Source organism: Orycteropus afer, unplaced genomic scaffold (genome assembly GCF_000298275.1).
Source record: "Orycteropus afer afer isolate SDZICR_OR568_19922 unplaced genomic scaffold, OryAfe1.0 scaffold00415, whole genome shotgun sequence".
NCBI classification, from domain to species: Eukaryota; Metazoa; Chordata; class Mammalia; order Tubulidentata; family Orycteropodidae; genus Orycteropus; species Orycteropus afer.
The window spans coordinates 984,965-1,004,817 of NW_006922002.1; the positions used below are offsets into that span (position 1 = coordinate 984,965).

The window sequence follows — 19,853 nt, forward strand, 5'->3', positions numbered from 1 at the left end:
AAAAAAAAAAAAGAAGTTTTCTTTGGAAAAAAAAAAGCTTGCCATTAGTGCTGGGGTGAGATGGTATCTCATTGTTTTGATTTGCATGTCTCTAATGGCTAATGAAGGAGCACTGGTAGTGTAGTGCCTAAGGCACTTAACTGCTAACCAGAGGGCTGGTGGATCAAACACACTAGCCACTCCTCGGAAGGAAGGTTGGGCAATCTACTTCCGTAGTGATAATGCCTCGGAAACCCAAGGAAGGGTTGCTATGAAGTGGGTCTGACTTGATGGCAAATAACAACAACAACAACAATGGCTACTGAAGGAGCTCTGGTAGCACAGTGCCTAAGGTACCTGACTGCTAACCAGAAGGTTGGTGGTTCAAACCCACTAACCAGTCTATGGGTGCAAGACTGGGCAATCTACTTCTGTAAAGATTTACTGCCTTAGAAACCCAACTGGGGTCGCTATGAGTCAGAATTGACTTGATGGGAATTTTTTTTTTTAAATGGCTAATGATTGTGAACATTTCTTCATGTGTTTGTTGGGTGCCTGAATATCCTCTTTGGCGAAGTGTCTGTTCATGTCTTCTGCCTGTTTTTTAATTGAATTGGTTGTCTTTTTGTTGTTGACATGTTGGAGTTTTCTATAAATTTTAGAGATAAGGCCCTTGTCAGGCTGTTCTGGTTACCTAGTGCCACTCTGACAAGAATATACCACAAAGGGGAAGGCCTTAACAAACAGGAGTTTATTCTCTTACAATTTGGAGGCTTTAAGTCCAAGTTCAAAGTGCCAAGCTCTAGGGGCTGGGTGAAAGCCCCTCAGCCTTGGGCTTCAGCTCTGCCTCCAGCTCCTTGCCCACTGGAGCTAGAGGCATTTGTTCATTCAGACAGCTGCTGTCTGCTGAGGCTGAGAAGCCCAAGGGTGACAAGTAAAAAGGCACAGTCCCGATGTTACCAAACTACATGGCAGGCCATTAATTTAAGTCTGTTGTAAGTCCCAAGGTGGGCAGAACATGGCAGGCTGCTGAGCAATGACACGGCTATATGCAGGGTCCAGTGTGCCATAGGCTAGAAACCATTCCCAAGGCTTCTCCTTATATACAGGAAGCAGACCATGTCCCAAAGGCAGCTACTCAGTTGCTTGTGGTAGATCCCACAATGGAGTTGATTGCCAGTCTCATCATGGGGAATAACTACCACCAGCTGCCCAGCCACTCAGCAAGGCCCAGCCAAGTTGACATACAACATAACCACCAAACAGGCATTGCTGAATATTTTTTCCAATCTGTAGATTCTCTTTTTACTCTTTTGGAGAAGTCTTTGGAAGCACATAAAAATTTAATTTTTAGAAGGTTCTATTCATCTAGTTGGGAGCTCTGGTAGCATAGTGCCTAAGGCACTTGACTGCTAACCAGAAGGCTGGTGGTTCAAACCCACCAGCCACTCCTCGCAAGGAAGGTTGGGTGATCTACTTGTGTAGTGATATTGCCTCAGAAACTCTAGGAGGGGTTGCTGTGATTTGGGTCCGACTTGACGGCACATAATAACAACAACATTCTTCTAGTTTATCTTCTGCTGTTTGTGCATTTTGGGTTATGCTTGACAATACATTTATGCCATAAATTAGGGTCCCTGAAGTTGCCCCTATTTTTTCCTTGAATAACTTTATAGTTTGAGGTTTCACATTTAAGTCTTTCACTTTTCTGCAATTGGATATCCAGTTTTGCCAGCCAAAAAAACTCACTGCCGTCGAGTAGATTTGACTCATAGTGACATCTCCTTGGGTTCTGAAGGCTGTTGCTACGGAAGTAGATAGCCTAGTCTTCCTTCCAAGGAGTGGCTGGTGGGTTTGAACCACCAACCTCTGGTTAGCAGTCAAATGCCTTAGCTATTGTGTCATAAAGAGACCATCTCTTCCCCTGTAATGGATTTCAGCCCTTGTCAAAAATCAGTTCACCATAGGTCAGTGGATCTACTTTTGGGTTCTTAATTCTGTTGCACTGGTCTATATGTCTGTCATTGTACCAATACCAGGCTGTTTTGACTGCTGTGGTTGTGTAGTATGTTTTGAGATCTGAGAGTGTGAGACTTCCTATTTTGTTCTTCTTTTTCAATAGTGCTACAAAGCCTTTTCTTGGTACTTGGATTATCTGACATGTTCTTTGGAAAGAGAAAACCAGAAGAAAGGGAATGTAAGTCGAGATTACTGCCTGCTGCAGGTTCTCACTGAAATAAACAGGGCATTCCTTCACACGCTAACCATGTCCTATGGGTGTAATCAGAGGCTAAAGTGTGGCTGACTTGAAATAGGGAAAAGAGAGTTCTCATATCTCACCATGGTACAGTGTTTATTTATCAGGGCCAGGAGAAAGGTGTCCTGACCTGCAGAAAAGGGTGACAGGTCACCTTGGCCTGTCAGCTTTGCACTGAGAATGAGTCACTTGGCTCAAATAGCTTGGTGAGAATATCTTTTTGGGGATAGGTATTTATTTTCTCACTCATAGACTCATGGGTCATTTATTCAGCCCCACTTGCCGTGTTTGAATGCCTTTTAGAACATCCCCAGGCTTAGTTGCAAAACTTTGGTGACAGGAAATGTACTATCTCCCAAATTAATCTGTTCAAGATTTTAATAACTTCATGGAAACAAAGGGACTAGTGGACCATGGGAACCTCAGCTGATCCTGAGGCCAGAAGAACTAGATGGTACCAGGTTACCACTGCCAACCACTTAGAAAGGGATCAAAATTGGAGATCCTAGATGGAGTGGAAGAAAAATGTGGAACAAAACTGAATAAAAAAAAAGAACAGGCTTATTGGTCTGATAGAGACTGGTGAAACCCGCAACGGTATGGCCTCAAGTCACCTTTAGGGCCTGGAATTGAACTCACTCCTGTGGTTTAACTTTTAGCCAAACAATAGACGGGGCATTGTAGAGATTGCAACCATTGTCACAACAACAAAATGTGTATGAGCTGTTGAATGGAAAATGAATTTGCTCTGTATACTTTTGCCCGAATCACAACAAAAAGTTAAAAAAAAAATAAAGATTTGAATAACTTCAAAATTCAGGTTTTTCCCCCACATAGTCCGCTGATAAAGGTCATCTTGGGTCCCCCCCCCCAATTTTTATTTGTGATTTGGGTGAAAGTTTGCAGAACAAATTCATTTTCCATACAGCAGTGCATGCACATTTTGTTTCATGACATTGACTCCAATTCCCCACAATGTAACAGCTCTCTTCCCACTTCCTCCCTGTAGTTACTTCCTGCTTGTGTCTTTCTTTCCTATGCATTCCTGCTCCCTGATCTATCTCCCTGTGCAAGTACTGCCCTTCTGTTCTCCCATGATTGATTGTTCTAAGGTTGTCTTGTATTCTTAAACCATTAGCACTGGTTTTAACCTGTGGGTCCAGATACAAGGTTAATCCCTCTTTTATGTGATACTATATTTAGAATTTGAGAACTGGCACTTTGGCCTTGCTGTTTTATTTTTTCCCTGCTTCCTCCAGCTGTATGACCTTGTTTGAATTCTCCCACCTTTTCCCTACTCCTTTAGCAACACTTCTGTTTCTCCAAGTCTCCCTCATTGCAGGACTGAAAGTAATGGCCCATTGTGGTTCAGTTAATAAGGAGTGGGATTAGGATTAATGTTTCCCTCCTTCTGTGTGTACCCTGTGTCTAGTAATCCTGTCTAAGATTTCATCAGCTTGCCAGTAATGACATGTGTTGGTGGTGTTCTGGGCTTACTGTTGACGTTGACCTTTTTTGTTGCTTTTGCTGAGGCACATAGTCTCCACACTGTATGTGTGCAGCTTCTTTTAAAAACATCAGTAGGGACTTTCTTATAGTTTATTCTGTTGAATTCTGTATTGCTGGTTCCTTTATTTCCAACCTGTTGAAAGCTTCTTGGACACACTTCTTGTCCAGGAAGTATCTCTCCCAGTTTCATGTCATCTGCTGATGAAGACAAAGCCATTGCTAAAAACCATTGAACTAGAGGTCTAAGATATACTACTAAAATTTTTCCTCTAAATTTAGAGCAGCAGTACTCAACTAGGAGTGATTTTTTCCTCCAGGGGACATTTGATGATGTCTGGAGACATTTCCCATTGTTATAACCTGGGAGAGTGGCTACTGGCATCTAGTGACTAGAGGCCAGGATGCTGTTAAACATCCCACAGTGCACAGGGGAGCCCCTAACAGCAAAGAAGTATCTGGTCCAAATCATCAGTATTGCCAAGGTTGAGAAACCTTTGTGTGTATTAATAGCTATCATAGTTTTAATCTTGTTGTTCAAATGTATTATATGAGTATCTAAGACAGGAGTTCACAAAGTATGGTCTTGGGGTTCCCTGAAATATTTTTATGGGTATGTGAGGGGTCAAAAATATTTTTATAATAATTACTTTTTCCACTATCATTCTTTTAAAAGTGTAGAAGGTGTTCCATAGGCGATGTGACAAATGATACTGCACAGATGGAATGCAGAAGTGGATATGGGAGTCCAGCTGTCTTGTGTTAAGTGAGACATTAAAGGAATTTGTGAACTGTAAAGCATTACATTATTTCTGTTTTGGAAATTTTTTTTTAAAGAAAAATGTTAATATGTAATTTTATTATTTTAATAACTATTACATATTTTACATTATATATTTTTCAAATTTTAGTTTTAGTTTTGTCAATATAAAAAAAAAAACCTCACTGCTGTCAAGTTGGATCTGACTCATAGCGACCCCTCCTTGGGTTTCTGAGGCAGTATCACTACGGAAGTAGATTGCCCAACTTTCCTTCAGACAAGTGACTGTTGAGTTTGAACTGCCAGACTTCTGATTAGCAGTCAAATGCCTTAGGCCTACTCTACCAGAGCTCCTTAAGGTGGAGAGTCCTTAATAATTTTTAAGAATATAAAAAGGATCCTGAGACAAGAAAGTTTGAGAACCTCTGATCTAGGCAATATTTTTCACTGTGTACGCAAGGATAATATGAATGACAATTACAAAGGCCTTGTTTTAGAATCTATATGTACAGAATTTCGATATTTTTCCCAACCTGAAAGTCTTATGTTAAAGGGAATTAACTTGTATGTTCCTAGTGAACCTGTGGTAGTTTCTGGTTATTCTTTTCTGCTTTTCCAAGTGGTCTTTTAATAATCAAACAGGAGCTTAATTTGGAGTCTCTATCTAGTTAGAAGGATTTCTTCAGCTTCGGTTCCTTTTCCCTATTCATTTGTAACATTTTTTGTTGTTGTTGTTTCAGAGTTAGGATTAAGTGTTTTAAATGTCTTTGGTCCTTTGAGTGAATTTTTCTTTCAGGACCTCAAGTGAAGGGATGCATATACATCAACTTAGAATATTTTGAAGTCAGCTTTTGTGAAACCTAAGTATGGTGTTTAACTAAGGGAGTAAATAGTACACTGTTCTGAATGAATCTGTGACTTAATTCTAGAGCTTTTAAATGTTTTGAAATTAAATTTCATTTGGTTGACTTACTTCAACCTACATGTTGTTAGGTGCTGTTGAGTCAGCGCTGCCTCATGGCGAGCCAGTGTACAACAGAACAAAACGTTGCCAGGTCCTGCACCATCCTCACGATACTTGCTGTGCCTGAGCCCATCATTGCAGCCACAGTGTCAATCCGTCTTGTTGAGGGTCTTCCCATTTTTCACTGACTTCCACTTTACCAAGCATGATATCCTTCTCCAGGGAATGATCCCTTCTGACAACATGACCAAAGTAGATGAGATGAAGTCTAACCATTCTTGCTTCTAAGGAACATTCTAGCTGCACTTCTTCCAGGACAGGTTTTTTTTTTATTTTTATTTTTCATTCTTCTGGTGGTCCATGGTATGGTAATTTGAACTTAGTCATATGGATACAATTTTTTACTATACTTGCCATTATCCTTTCATTCTGCCATACAAATGGAGGGAAAAGAAAGTCTTACCTTAAAGAAACATGTGAGTATACAAGTGATTACTTGGTGCATTGATCTGTGTTGATAACATGGGATGTGAGAGGGGAGAAATCATAAGCTCTGCTACACCTCTTTTAGCTATAGGAAACAGAGGCCTAGAGAAGTTAAGTTACTTTCCCAAGGTCAGAATGAATTTTAATAGCAATGAACATTATTATTACTTAGCATTGTGAACTGAGAACCTTTACGAGTAATGTAATCATGCACAAGTTACTTAATCTCTCCAAGCATCCATATCCTCATCGATATCATTGAAATGAAAATATCAAACTTGGGGATTGTTCATACTAACTTGCATAATACCTTTTCATTGAAAATTTTCAGATCTGCAGAAAAGTTGCAACAATAATACAGTAAACATTTGTATACCCTTTACTTTTTTCTAGGTTCAGCATTTGTTAATATTTTACCACATTTGATCTTTGTATACACACACACACACACACACACACATATCCTGGTGGCACAGTGGTTAAAGCACTTGGCTGCTAACTTAAAGGTCATTGGTTTGAAGCCACCAACTAACTGCTCCATGGGAGAAAGATGTGGCAGTCTGCTTCCATAAAGATTGACAGCCTTAAAATTAGGATTTTTCTATAGGGCAGTTCTACTCTGTCCTATGGGTCACTGTAAGTTGGAATCTACTCAACAGCTGTGGGTTGGGGCATATGTATGAAATAATTATTGCTATTATGGTAAGTTGCAGACATCATGACTCTTGATTCCTAAATATGTCAGCATATGTGTCCTAAAAACAAAGACATCATTATCAAATTCAGAATATTTGGCACTGACACAATACTGTTACCTAATGCATGGGGACTCTAAGTGTAGCCCACAGGCCAACATACTGGCATTAAATGGACATTTGTTAGAAATGAAGAATATTGGACCCCACTCCAGAACTGCTGGATCAGAATTGCATTTTAATAAGACCCTCAGAGATTTGTATGCACATTAATGCTTGAGAACTGCTGCTCTAACATACTGTTCATAGTCATACTTTACCAGTTATCAAATGATATCTTTTATAGGAAACATTTTCTCAATCTAAGATCATGTGTTGCATTTAATAATTGCCATGTCTCCTTCAGGAGCTCTGGTGGTGCAGTGCCTAAGGCATTTGACTGCTAACCGGAAGACTGGCGGTTCCAACCACCAGCCACTCCTTGGAAGGAAGATGGGGCAATCTACTTTCGTAAAGATTTACTGCCTTGAAAACCCAGTGGGGATCACTATGATTGCCATGTCCCTTTAATCTCCTGTAGTCCAGAATAGTTCTTTAGTCCTTCTGTATCTTTCATGATAATGACACTTTTGAAGAGTACCCACCCAACCCACTGCTGTCGAGTCAGATCCGACTCATAGCAACACCTCCTTGGGTTTCTGAGGCAGCATCACTACAGAAGTAGATTGTGCAACCTTCCTTCCGAGGAGTGGCTGGTGGGTTTGAACTGCCAGCCCTCTGGTTAGCAGTCAAATGCCTTAGGAACTATGCCACCAGAGCTCCTTTTGAAGCGTACATACCAGTTGTTTTATAACAGGACCTTCAATTTCACTGTTTGTTTTTGATTAGATTCAGGTTATATATTTTGGGGAGGGACACTTGCATGCATGATATTGATTCTTCTAAGTGCATCATATCAAGAGGCACAAAGTGCCATTTTTTGCACTATTGATGAAATTAACTTTAATCATTTAATTAAGATCATACTTTGGTGGTTTATTGCTGCAAAGCAGACCACCCCAAAAGTTGGTACTGTAAAACCACCACCACTTTTTTATTCCCATGGATCAGACAGAAATCTAGACAGGGCAAAGTGAGGCTAGCTTTTCCCTACTCCATGGTAGCTGGGAAGTCTTCAGTGACTGGAGGCTGAAGTTACCTGGAGGTTTCTTTTCTTGCATGTCTGGTGCTGAGCTGAGATGTCTCAAAGGCTTAGCTTGTCTGGGATCACTGACCACAGGCAGCAGTTACACATAGCCTCTTCATGTCCTTGGGCTTCCTCACAGAACATGATATCCTGTTCCAATAAACAAGACAAAGACTATAAGATCTAGCATAGGAACTCATAATGGTATAATTTCCACGGATACTCCTGGCTGAAGCAGACTGGTGCCTGCTGATTCAAGCAGAGAGCAAATGCATTCCACCTTTTGATGGGAAGAATTTCAAAGATTTCGTGGCTGCATTTTAAAACTGCCAGATTTCTTAATTGCAAAAGCACTCTTTTCCTTTTTATAATTAATAGCAATCCAATGGGAAATACCCTGAGAATATTTGAGAACCCTGTTCCTTCGCAAATTTTCACCTCCTAATTTTAAAAGTCATTGATGATTTTTCTGCATTTATTTGTTGGGATTTAAAATATATAAAGCTCTTAGACATAGCATCATTACCTTCTAATAAACAAACGTATAATGACAACAATTAAGCTGCACTGGATTCTTGGAAATCTCTCCTGTCACAAAGATAAGCATGCATAGCCCAGTTTGACAGATAATAAACATTTCTTACTGATGTAAGTGCCAACATTTGATTATTAGATTGTCAACAGCAATGCAGGTGAAGGATTTCTGGGCACTGTGTATGTTTCTATGGCTATTTTAGCCTGACTGTTCTCTCTTCTTTCAATTAAATGAATACCTTTAACAATGCATCATTACACCATTCATCATAATTGGAAGCATTTGTGTCAAAGTGTCTAGGCGAAGTAAGATCTGTTGAGGAAAATCTTGCCCTTTACAATCTGAACACAGCTATTATCACTGAGTGTCAGTAAGCTCCATACTGACATGTGATCCAAGAATCTAAGCATTAACTTTTTTCAATTATTCTTTTAAGGAGATGAACCAAGAGAAAGGTTATGCTTTGTCATCGTATTTAAGATATCTTAAAATGAGTTTTACAGTTCATACTGTAATAGAGGCTGGTGTCTGGCTATACCATGTGTGACCTTCCTGTGGACATAAGTTTGCAATGGTAAGGGTGTAAACATTGGGCTCTTTGGAGTGTTTTTTAAAATGTGTGCATAAATATTTTATAATCTCCTGGTTAGAAGCATTTAGTTTAGAAGTGAAAATCTAGTGATATGAGGGGCTGTATTCCATTTTGTTTAGAAATCTAATCTTGTCCCAAAGCTTAGTATATAGAAAGCATATATCACAAAGAGCATGTCTTATGTATGATTAAGGGCTGAATCATAAATTCTAAGAGCGTGAAGTCCATACGTAGTTGTACTGAATCTCTTGACTTTTATCCTTTAAAAGGACACAGAATGTCACACAAGTAAGAAACCCCTGGAGTATAGTCATCAAAATTTTAAGAGAAATGTTTCTGAGTGGTGAGATGATGCGTGTTTTCCACCTTCTTTTAAGTACTTTGTTGTGTTTGCAAGCATTTCTACTGAACATAGTGTGAATTAGCTATTGCTTTTGTAGCATGAATAAACTGTAACTTGGAAAGAAAATGTTTATCAGTAAAAAAATGAAACAGTGAACTATTCCCATAACTTTAAGGAGCAGTAATTAAATATGAAGTTTAATTAAGATCCCCACCTCTACCCCTGCCCCCCAGTGCAGCCTTTCATGAAGTACTATCATTGACCACCTCAAAACATCATTTTGCTTCAGGCATTTTATTTTCATTAGAGTTAAAAGGGGGAAATGTTGCATTATTTCTTAAATATGTAGGCCATGCCTAGGGCATACATATTTGGAATAAAGGTTTCAGATTATCTGATAATTCAGTCACATCCATACTTTTAAGAAATGTTTTCTTTCCTCTGATTAAAAGTTATGCATTTACTTTTGGAGTGCTAATAAGCAGTATCACAATAAATGGAGAAAAGATTGAAGTTGTCAAAGATTTCATATTACTTGGTTCCACATTCAACACCAATGGAAGCAGCAGTCAAGACATCAAAGACCTATTGCACTGGGTGAATCTGCTGTAAAAGACCTGTTTATAGTGCTGAAGAGCAAAGACATCTCTTTGAAGACTAAGGTGTACCTAACCCAAGCCATAGGAGCTCTGGTAGCGTAGTGCCTAAGACACTTGACTGCTAACCAGAAGGCTGGCGGTTCAAACCCCCAGCCACTCTTCAGAAGGAAGATGGGACAATCTACTTCCGTAGTGATACTGCCTCGGAAACCCAAGGAGGGGTCGCTATGAGTCGGGTCCGACTGGATGGCACATAATAACAACAACCCAATCCATGGTATTTTAAATAGCCTCATAGGCATGTGAAAGTTAGACAATGAATAAGGAAGACTGAAGAAGAGTTGATGTTTTTGAGTTGGAATATTGGTGAAGAATACTGAAAGTACTATGGACTGCCAGAAGAAATAACAGATCTGTCCTGGAAAAAGTGCAGCCAGAATGCTCCTGGGAAGCGAGAATGGCCAGACTTCGTCTCACCTACTTGGTCATGTTGTCAGAAGGGACCATTCCCTGGAGAAGGATATCACACATGGTAAAGTGGAGGGTCAACAAAGAAGGGGAAGGCCCTCAATGAGATGGATTGACATGGTGGCTGCAATGATGGGCTGAGGTATAGCAAGGATTGTGAGGCTGGCACAGGACCAGGCATAGTTTTGTTCTGTTGTACACAGGGTCACTATGAGTCAGAGCTGACTCGACGGCACCTAACAACAGCAACAACAAATAGGTCCATGGGCTTACTTTTTCTCTCTAGGGAAATAGTCATTCTGATCTGTCCAAATGACCAGAGGTTATAGTTTATATTCCAAAAGAAACACAATGCGATTCACTTGGAAAATTTCGGGAGCTGATGAGTCATTTAGTTCCAAGTGAGTTTACTTAACATTCATTTTAAAGTTTCACAAGTAAAAACCTGAGGGAAGATGGATCCTGCGTTTAGTCCTGGCTCCTGCTAACCCTCGGTGAGGGTGTCATCTCTTGTGGACCCCTGGGCCTTTGAGGACTGAAGTGATCTGTTCCTGTGCTCTGATCCCCAGGGCTGCTATTAAGACCAAGTGATTTCCACAGGAGTCTTAAGGCCCAGAGAGTAAAAGGGTGAAAAAGAAAGAGGAATATGAAAAGAGAAAACAAAGGAGTGTGCCAATGTAGTTGACATAGATTATATTTGTATGTTTTACTGTTATTCTAGTCCTTTAAGGATGAGATTTAAACTTTTTGTTTGCATGTGAGTGAAGGATGCAGTGGTTGGAAAAAAAAAAAGTTCTTGTTAGGCAAAAGAATATTTGCAGACATTTGGTTTATGAAAGTCAGAGTTACAACTGTGTTTGGAAAGTGTTTTCTTCTGACTTTGGAAACTGTATGCTGCGTTTCCCAAATGTTTGCAGGTGCAAATTGATAAAACTGCACCTGGAGTGTTTTTTCAAAGGTTTGCAAACCAGAAAACAACATTTTATAATTGGGAATGTATGCTCACACCGTGAATATAAGAGCGATGCAGCATTCGCGTAAACAGGAGGCCTTCACCTTATAAAGAGTGGAGGGAACATTATTTTGTGGGCATTTGAAATGTCTTTAATGCCATTTGGTTCCCAACATATTATCAAAGTCATTGTCTTAGTTATCTAGTCATGCTATAACCGAAATACTATAAACAGGTTTCTTTAACAAACAGAAATTTATTCTCTCACAGTTCAGGAGGCTAGAAGTTTGAATTCAGAGTAACAGCTCTAGGGAGAAGCTTTCTTTATTATCTCTAGGATATGGTCCTTGTTTCCTTATAACATTTGTGGACTCAGTGTTCCTTGTAGAGCTCTGTGTGTGTTGGCCTTAATCTTCCCTTGGATCTAGAAAGTTCTCAGTGCAGGGACCCCATATCAGGGGATGCACTCTACTCCTGACTCTTCTTTCTTGGTGATAGCAAGGTCTTTTTCCCTCTGTGCTTTCTTGTATCTCCTTTTATCTCTTATAAGATAAAAGGTGTGACTCAAGCAAGGATATGACTTGAGTAAGGGTGGGACTTGAGTAAAGACGAGACTTGAGTCATGCCCTCTTAAAAGGCTGTGACTGAAGATACATGCCACAATAATACTTCCTCATTAACATATAGAGGTTAGGTTTTATAACACATAAAACAGAGGACAATTCCATCAGATCACAAAATGGAGGATAATCACACCCTACTGCGACTCATGGCCTAGCCAAGTTGACACACATTTTTTGCCAATTCATGACATGTACTTCCTATTATTATTTTTTCTGTTGAATATTGGAAGAAGCAGAGCACTGATGTTTTACCCACAATTACCACCACTAAAAATGCACATGTTTTTGTGTAGGTAGTTTGGGGAGTATGTTCTACTTCATAAAGTCAGATTGATTAAAGTTGTCCTTTACTAAAATCGCTAAGGCAAAACCAAAGCCATGAATGTACTAGGCTATTTAGTGCTTTGAGTGCTACAGAAATCAATATGGCATACTCTGTAGGGCTTGGAAAAGAGATCTGAAAATGTCTCTAGAAATTCATACTAAAAGTTTAGAAAGAAAAATAAAAACAGAAACTACACCAATTTAGTAACTTCAGACAGTGCACTTTTCACTTTTTTTTTCTTCCCGTTTTGAGTTGTAAATCAACATTGAAGTTGATGTTCAAAAAGTTCATGCTAAATTAGGGACACAGGACCCAATCTGGTGAGATTTTCACTGCCATGAGAATATCTTCTGCTTCCTTCTTCCCACCCTTTCTTCCTGGCTGTTGTCCTTTCCTTTCCTGTGACATATTGGAAAGGGCCTTCTATGAGTGAGCAGCAGCAGTACTCTGAACAAGATCGTGTAACATGCTGAATATCAGCCTCACAGACCTGTGTGTTCAGGCGTGTTTCAGATAATCCACATGAAAGCACTTGGAGGGATTTCAAGTGTTGAGCAAAATCTCCCCAGAAGTAAGGATGCATAAAGAGTACTCTGTTGGAGAGAAAGAATCAGCCAGCAAGATGGGAAATAGCAGTTGGCGTTGAGGACTTGGTCTGAGAGTCAAGCTGGACTCTGCCGCTAACTAGCAGTGTGAATATGCGTGAATCTTTAACCACAGAGTCCTCCATTTGCTCAACTGTGAAATGAAGGGTTGGCCTAAGTGATATCTAGGATACAGTCCAGCTTTGAGATTCTGAAATTTAATGAACCAGAACAAACATGAAACAGAATATTTTCAGCATCAAGCCTGAACCCAACTGGTATTTCACTGTCAGTCCCTATTATCCATTTTAGTTAAGTTTTCTATAAAAGACCCATATTTAGTTACAGGGTGATGTGAATTCCAGGACAGATAGCTGGGGAAAGAGTTCAGAAATTTTTATGCACAGTTCACATGGTAGCTAAAACCTGAATTTATGCTGAATTTATTATGTAGAAGTTCAGCTCAAATTCAGAGTCAGATGACCCCAAGATGATGAGTGTGTACAAATATACTATAGCCTCAGAGGTAGAAAGTAATATTTGGCCATTTTGTAATTCTGCTGTTATATAAGAGTATGGAAAATGTTTTATCTGTCCTTCCTTTCTGGTTAAGAGTATACTGAGGGAAGTATGCATTGACTTCCAACTGTCTTCTTGTTTCCTTGTCTGCATTTGGATAGACATAGTTATGTGAGGGATGGCATTACCAAAGAGGACGTAATAGCAGTCTGGCACAATATGACTAGGTAGCATTGGAAGCAGTGGAGCATGGTTATTGAGACATGCACATATTGGAGTCAGTAATTCTGAGTTCAAGTCCTTGTAGGACTTGGCTTTATAAAGTTAGCCATATTGCAATCACCCAAATAGTTGTAAGTGCTATTAATATTATTGACATTAATTATTACTTGAGCTAATGTTAGCTGTTGTCAATTCAGCTTCTCCTCATCCCAAATTCATGGCAGCCCCATGCACAATGAAATGAAATTCTGCCTGGTCCTGCATCTTGTAGATGGGACCATTGTGATCCATAGGGTCTTTATTAACTGATTTTTGGAAATAGACTCCCCAGGCCTTTCTTCCTCATCTGTCCTTGGAGGCTCCATGAAACCTGTTCAGCATCAGAGTGACACTCAGGTTTCCGTGAACAGATAGGTGGTGACAGTGCATGAGGTGCATTGGCCGAGAATCAAACCTGAGTCTCCTACATGGAAGGTGAGAATTCTACCATTGAATCAGAGGATGTTGTTGTTGTTATTTGCCATCGAGTCGGCCCCGACTCATAGCGACCCCTCCTTGGGTTTCCGAGGCAGTATCACTATGGAAGTAGGAATGCCCAACCTTCCTTCCAAGGAGTGGCTGGTGGGTTTGAACCGCCAGCCTTCTGGTTAGCAGTCAAGTGCCTTAGGCACTGTGCTACCAGACCTCCTGAATCAGAGGATAGTAGTATATAAACATGATAGTCTTCTTATCACAATAAATACTAATAAGCTCGTGTAGAAAACAAAAATCCTCACGAATGGACCAATAAGCAGCATCATGATAGAGAAAAGATTGAAGTTGTCAAAGACTTCATATTACTTGGTTCTACAATCAGTGCCAATGGAAGTAGCAGTCGAGACATCAAAGACGTATTGCATTGGGAAAATCTGCTGCAAAACACCTCTTTCATGTGCTGAAGAGCAAAGATACCTCCTTGAAGACTAAGATGTGCCTAACCCAAGCTGTGGTATTTTCATTTGCCTCATATGCATGTGAGAGCTAGGCAATGAATAAGGAAGACTGAAGAAGAGTTGATGGTGGTGTTGGTGAAAAATGCTGAGAGTACCGTGGACTGCTAAAAGAACTAACAAATATGTCCTGGAAGAAGTGCAGCTGGAATGCTCTTTGGAAGCAAGAATGGCCAGACTTCGTCTGACCTACTTTGGTCATGTTGTCAAAAGAGACCATTCCCTGGAGAAGGATATCATACTTGGTAAAGTGAAGGGTCAACAAAAGAGGGGAAGGCCCTCAACAAGATGGATTGACATAGTGGCTGCAGCAATGGGCTCAGATATAATAGGGATCATGAGATTGGCACAGGACCAGGGAGTATTTTGTTCTGTTGTGCATAAGGTCACTATGAGTCAGAAACTACTTGATGGCACATAACAACAATATTTGTAGACATATCTTTTTAAAAAAAGAATTACCTCATTCTCCTCTAGTTTCCTTTGATCATTAAATTTATTTATTAATTCAGCTGAATCAAGGGCTGTAAGTTTGAGTTGGGTACTAGAGCAAAAATTTTCAGAGACTGTCCTTAATTCCTGTTATCTGCGTAGTATTTCTGGCAGTAGTGCCCAGCCATCTATACTTGTAGTCCCTGGTAGCAAGCATGTACAGCTTGGGGAGGTATTTACTCCTGTGGCTGAGTCCCACGGGCATAAACATCCATTTTGTTGAGTCTGAGGAGTCTGTGACTTGAACAGTAGTGCCAGACTTCTGTTTGTGCTAGCACTCCTAGGAGACCTGAATAAGCTCTTACTCACCTGACACGCCTACGTGTGGAGTTTTGTTTTGTGTCATTAGATTGTTTGATTTGAGCTTTTCTTATGTTGTGAATACGTAGGTGCAGTGAAGAAATTTTTCTATCTAGAAAAAATGAGTTTTAGGTAGCCTTGATATCTTCATTCTTAGTATTGTTCGGGATAAGTTTATCTACCTATCCCTGGACAAAGGTAATAGAGATAAAGTTGGGGAAGTTAGAGCACTAAAACAATTCTGGAAGGAGACCTGGGTAATAGAGGAATTTGTATCCACACAGAGAGTCTAGAATGATAACACACATCTTGGCAGTGTAGGACAAGATAAGCTTAATTTTTGCTTCTAGAATCAGATTGCCAAAAAATATGTCAGAATTCTAAAGTAAATAGCTCTACTATTTCCTCTTCTTCTAGATCTAAAAAGAATATCCTGTTACCATTTCTGGCATGTCACAGAAAACTATGAGAGCAGAGTTTTGTAAGTTAAAAAAAAAATTAGAACTGAGTCTAGTGTGAAACACTAGGTAAATACTTTAAGAAAAGGCAATACATTCTTGAAATATCTACAAGGACATGGCACAATGGTGGTGTGTTTATATAGCTCTTCTCCAGTTTTACTCTTCCTAAGCAGATATAGAACAGTGCTTTAAAAAAAAAAAAAAACCTAAGCCACTGGTATCGAGTTGATTCTGACTGTCACAGTGATGCCCATTGGGTTTCCAAGGTGGTAAATATTCACAGAAGTAGATTGCCCCATCTTCCTTCTGCAGAGCAGCTGGTGGGTTTGAACTGTCAACCTTCTGGTTAGCAGTCAAATGCCTTAGGCACTGTGCCATCAGAAGTCCTAAACAATACTAGTTGGTGATTTTTTTCCCCCTAAGAATTAAGTCTTGCTTGTTTTAGAAACTACAGTATTGATATTCTGGTAGCAGCGGCTTTGGAGTTGGAGAGTTGTCAGTTCACTTGCCACTTGTACCCATTTCAAACTGTGGAGTCTTGGGATGATCACTTAGTCCTTGAGCTTTTCTCATTTGTAAAATGGCAGGAGCAGTTCTTACCTCATAGGTTTTTGAGAATACCAAGGTGCTTTGGAGAAAGTGTATTGAATGCTTATTAAATGTTAGATGTACTAAATGATATAGCTCTCACTGCTGTCCAGTCAGACCCCACTCATAGCAGCCCCTCCTTGGGTTTCTGAGGCGGTATCACTACTGAAGTAGATTGCCCAACCTTTCTTCCAAGGAGTGGCCGGTGGATTTAGGAAGTAATATATATCTAAATTTCTGGTGCTGAAGAGTAGAAATTAATGCACAAAACAATAGATCAAATAAGTTTGATTCTTGGGAATTGACAAGGGCTGGATCAGATTGTTGTTGCTTCCCTCTAACCCATTGCTTGATATCCTTCTCCAAAACCCTTTAGGGGTTCCTTTGAGCACTGAAAGGATATTCAGGCCTTTAAGAAATTAATGCCTTTCAAAATGGTGGTTGAGCAGAGTAGTAAATATCTGATTTCATTTTTGTTATCATTATTTACTGTATGTAATCATACAGCAAATACCAGTAGCTACCATTTATTTCTGGTTAGTATCTGCCAAACACATTCCAAAATACTTTATGAACACTATCTTATTTAATTCCTGATGTAGTTAGGTATTGTGGCCCTCATTATACAGATAAGGAAACAAGGTACACAATTTAAGGAGTATGTCTAAGCTTCCATTAAAAGGTAGGCTTGTTGTTGTTGTTATGTGCCGTTGAGTCAAACCCGACTCATAGCGACCCCTCCTTGGGTTTCCGAGGCAGTATCACTACAGAAGTAGAATTGCCCAACCTTCCTTCCGAGGAGTGGCTGGTGGGTTTGAACCGCCAGCCCTCTGGTTAGCAGGCAAGTGTCTTAGCCACTATGCTACCAGAGCTCCCAAAAGGTAGGCTGGTTGGTCTGATTTGTACTTATCTGCAACACGGGGACAATGGTGGTTCAGTGGTAGAATTTTTGCTTTCTGTGCAGTGGACCCAGGTTTGATTATTGGTCGGAGCACCCCATGTGCGGCCATTGCTTGTCTGTCAGTGGAGGTTTGTACGTTGCTGTGATGCTGAACAGGTTTCAACAGAGCTTAGAGACTAAGAAAGTAGGAAGAAAGGCCTGGTGATAACCAGCCAGTGAAAAGCCTGTGGGTCACAAGGGTCTGATCGGTACTAATCATGGGATGGTGCCGGACCTGATAGCATTAGATCACTTGTGCATGAGGTCCCCATGAATCAGGGGTAACTTCATGGCAGCTAACACCAACTTATCTGAGTGGTAATATTGCTATTTGAAATGTTAATACAACTTAGAGCTTTTTTAGGGAGTGGTATTTAGAATCCTTTATACATGTTATACCTAATTGGGATTTTTTTTTTTTTTAATTGTTATTTGGGTGAAAATTTACAGAGCAAATTCACTTTCCATACAGCAGTTCACATACCCTTTGTCTCATGACATTGACTACAATTTACCACAATGCAACCGTTCCCCTCCCACTTCCTCCCCATAGTTCTCTCTTCCCTGTGTCCTTCCCTCCACGTACTCCTGCCCCCTGGGCTATGTCCCTGTGCATACCCTACACCTAATTGGGATTTGAGGAAGAGAAGATAGATTACCTATGTCCAATGCCAGTTTTTCTGAAATTATTTTTCCTGTGTTTTGATTTTGACTTGTGTCTATCCAAGACAAGTGCAGAGTACTATGGAATGACTATTTAAATCAGTGTTTTTTAACCTTGTTCATACAAAAGAATCACCTAGGGAAGTTTAAAATGCAAAACAAAACAAAAACCAAAAGCTCAGACCCCATTCTCAAATATTCTGATGTATATTTAACAGTCTGGGTTTGAACAAAGGTGGAAAGAGGAACAGTCACATGTCCTTGGGCTCACTTTGCTCTGTGAACTGGCTTATAGTCTGGGGTGCCCTTCGTGGAGGAGGGGACAGTGATGAAACAAATTTACACCACTCCCATCCGTTTTGATCTTCCAGAAAGGTCTCAAGGAGATTATCAGCTATCTAGTGTCAGCTCTTGGATTGTAACTTTTCCATTATTTAGACTTTGGCTCTCTGTATTATTTGGTTTCCTATTCCAGTAACATCCCAGTGCTATTTGCCTGGTTTATAAGGATCAAACCGAGGTAAGTCACACTGGACTCACTGAGGATGGAGGAACCACTAAGACTGTCATCCTGGGATACTCTTTAAACCTTGAAAGGAAACTATCCCCTGAAGTCCTCTTTAAACAAAACAAACAGTTTAGCTCAAAAAGTAAATAATGTCATCCTTGAGTATTGTGCTTTTTTTAAAAAAAGTGTTAAATTATTTTTATGAAGCACAACAGTAACTTTAAAGCATAGATGAGAAGTTTAAGGGGTAGTAAGTCTAAATCAATGGGGGTAAAATGAAAGAGCAGAAATAACAAGAATATTGACACAATGTGAAGAATTTAAACAATATTACAGAACAATATGTGTAGAACTTGTTAAATGGGAGTGCATGCCTTGAAGTGTATATTTTCACCAAAAATTAAATAATAATAATAATAATAATAATAATAATAAACATAGGCAAATTAAGGAGCTATTCCAAATGTTGTACACAGGTGACATTTTCTTCCATGGGATAGTATCTTCTCATCTTTTCCTCTGTCACTGTTATCATACTACTCTTTCTCTCCTGTCTTCCCCACCCACAAACATCTTTAATTTGAACAGTGGGAGACGGCAATAAATCCAGCTGTGAACAATAGTCTAGGCTGCAGAGGATTTTTAAGGCCCATAAGCAGTTTGCTATTTGCCAGAGTTGCCCTATTGGAACAGAGAAGCTGTAGAAGCATGGTGTTCGCAGGTTACCAGTTGGAGCACTAAATTAAATTTTCACTAGCAAATATTTGTCCACATAATTTAAATCTTATTCTTATTCCATTTACACATGAGGGGGCAGTATGGTATAAAGCAAATGCCCTGTTGAAATTGTTTATTTTTATTAGTACATAATCATTTTTATAGGGGAGAACTTTTAGACTGTGCAATTAAAACTCCGATATGATTATTGGAATTTTAAATGTAATACATGTGTAGAAGTGATACCCTTACTTGTAGACATAGGTCCTATGCCTGTTTTTATTTAAATGCGTAAGTCATTTCATTACAACAGTGGGATTTTCACACAGTGCCTTTTATTGAGAGCTTTACATTTATGCTTTGTTCAAGGCTAGCTGGCATTCTCCCTGTTTCTGGCTGCTACCTGAAGAAAGTCAGCCTTCTGGAGATGATAGCTATGGTGATGTCTCTGAATATCTTATTTTGCAGCTTCACTGAAGACCGAAGGGTCTCCAGTGTTGTTAGTGACAGGAAGCTTTAGAGCTCAGGTCTTGGCAGCTCTGGAAGGTCTGTTATAAATCACCTCAGTATAATATGCTTCCCTGTATGGCACAGATTGCT

General features: G+C 39.7%; 1 protein-coding gene across 1 annotated transcript in view; it reads left to right on the plus strand.

The window, feature by feature from the left end:
• Nucleotides 1-19,853, plus strand: part of ARHGAP10 (Rho GTPase activating protein 10) — a 483,946-nt gene that overhangs the window by 382,057 nt on the left and 82,036 nt on the right. The window lies entirely within an intron of this gene.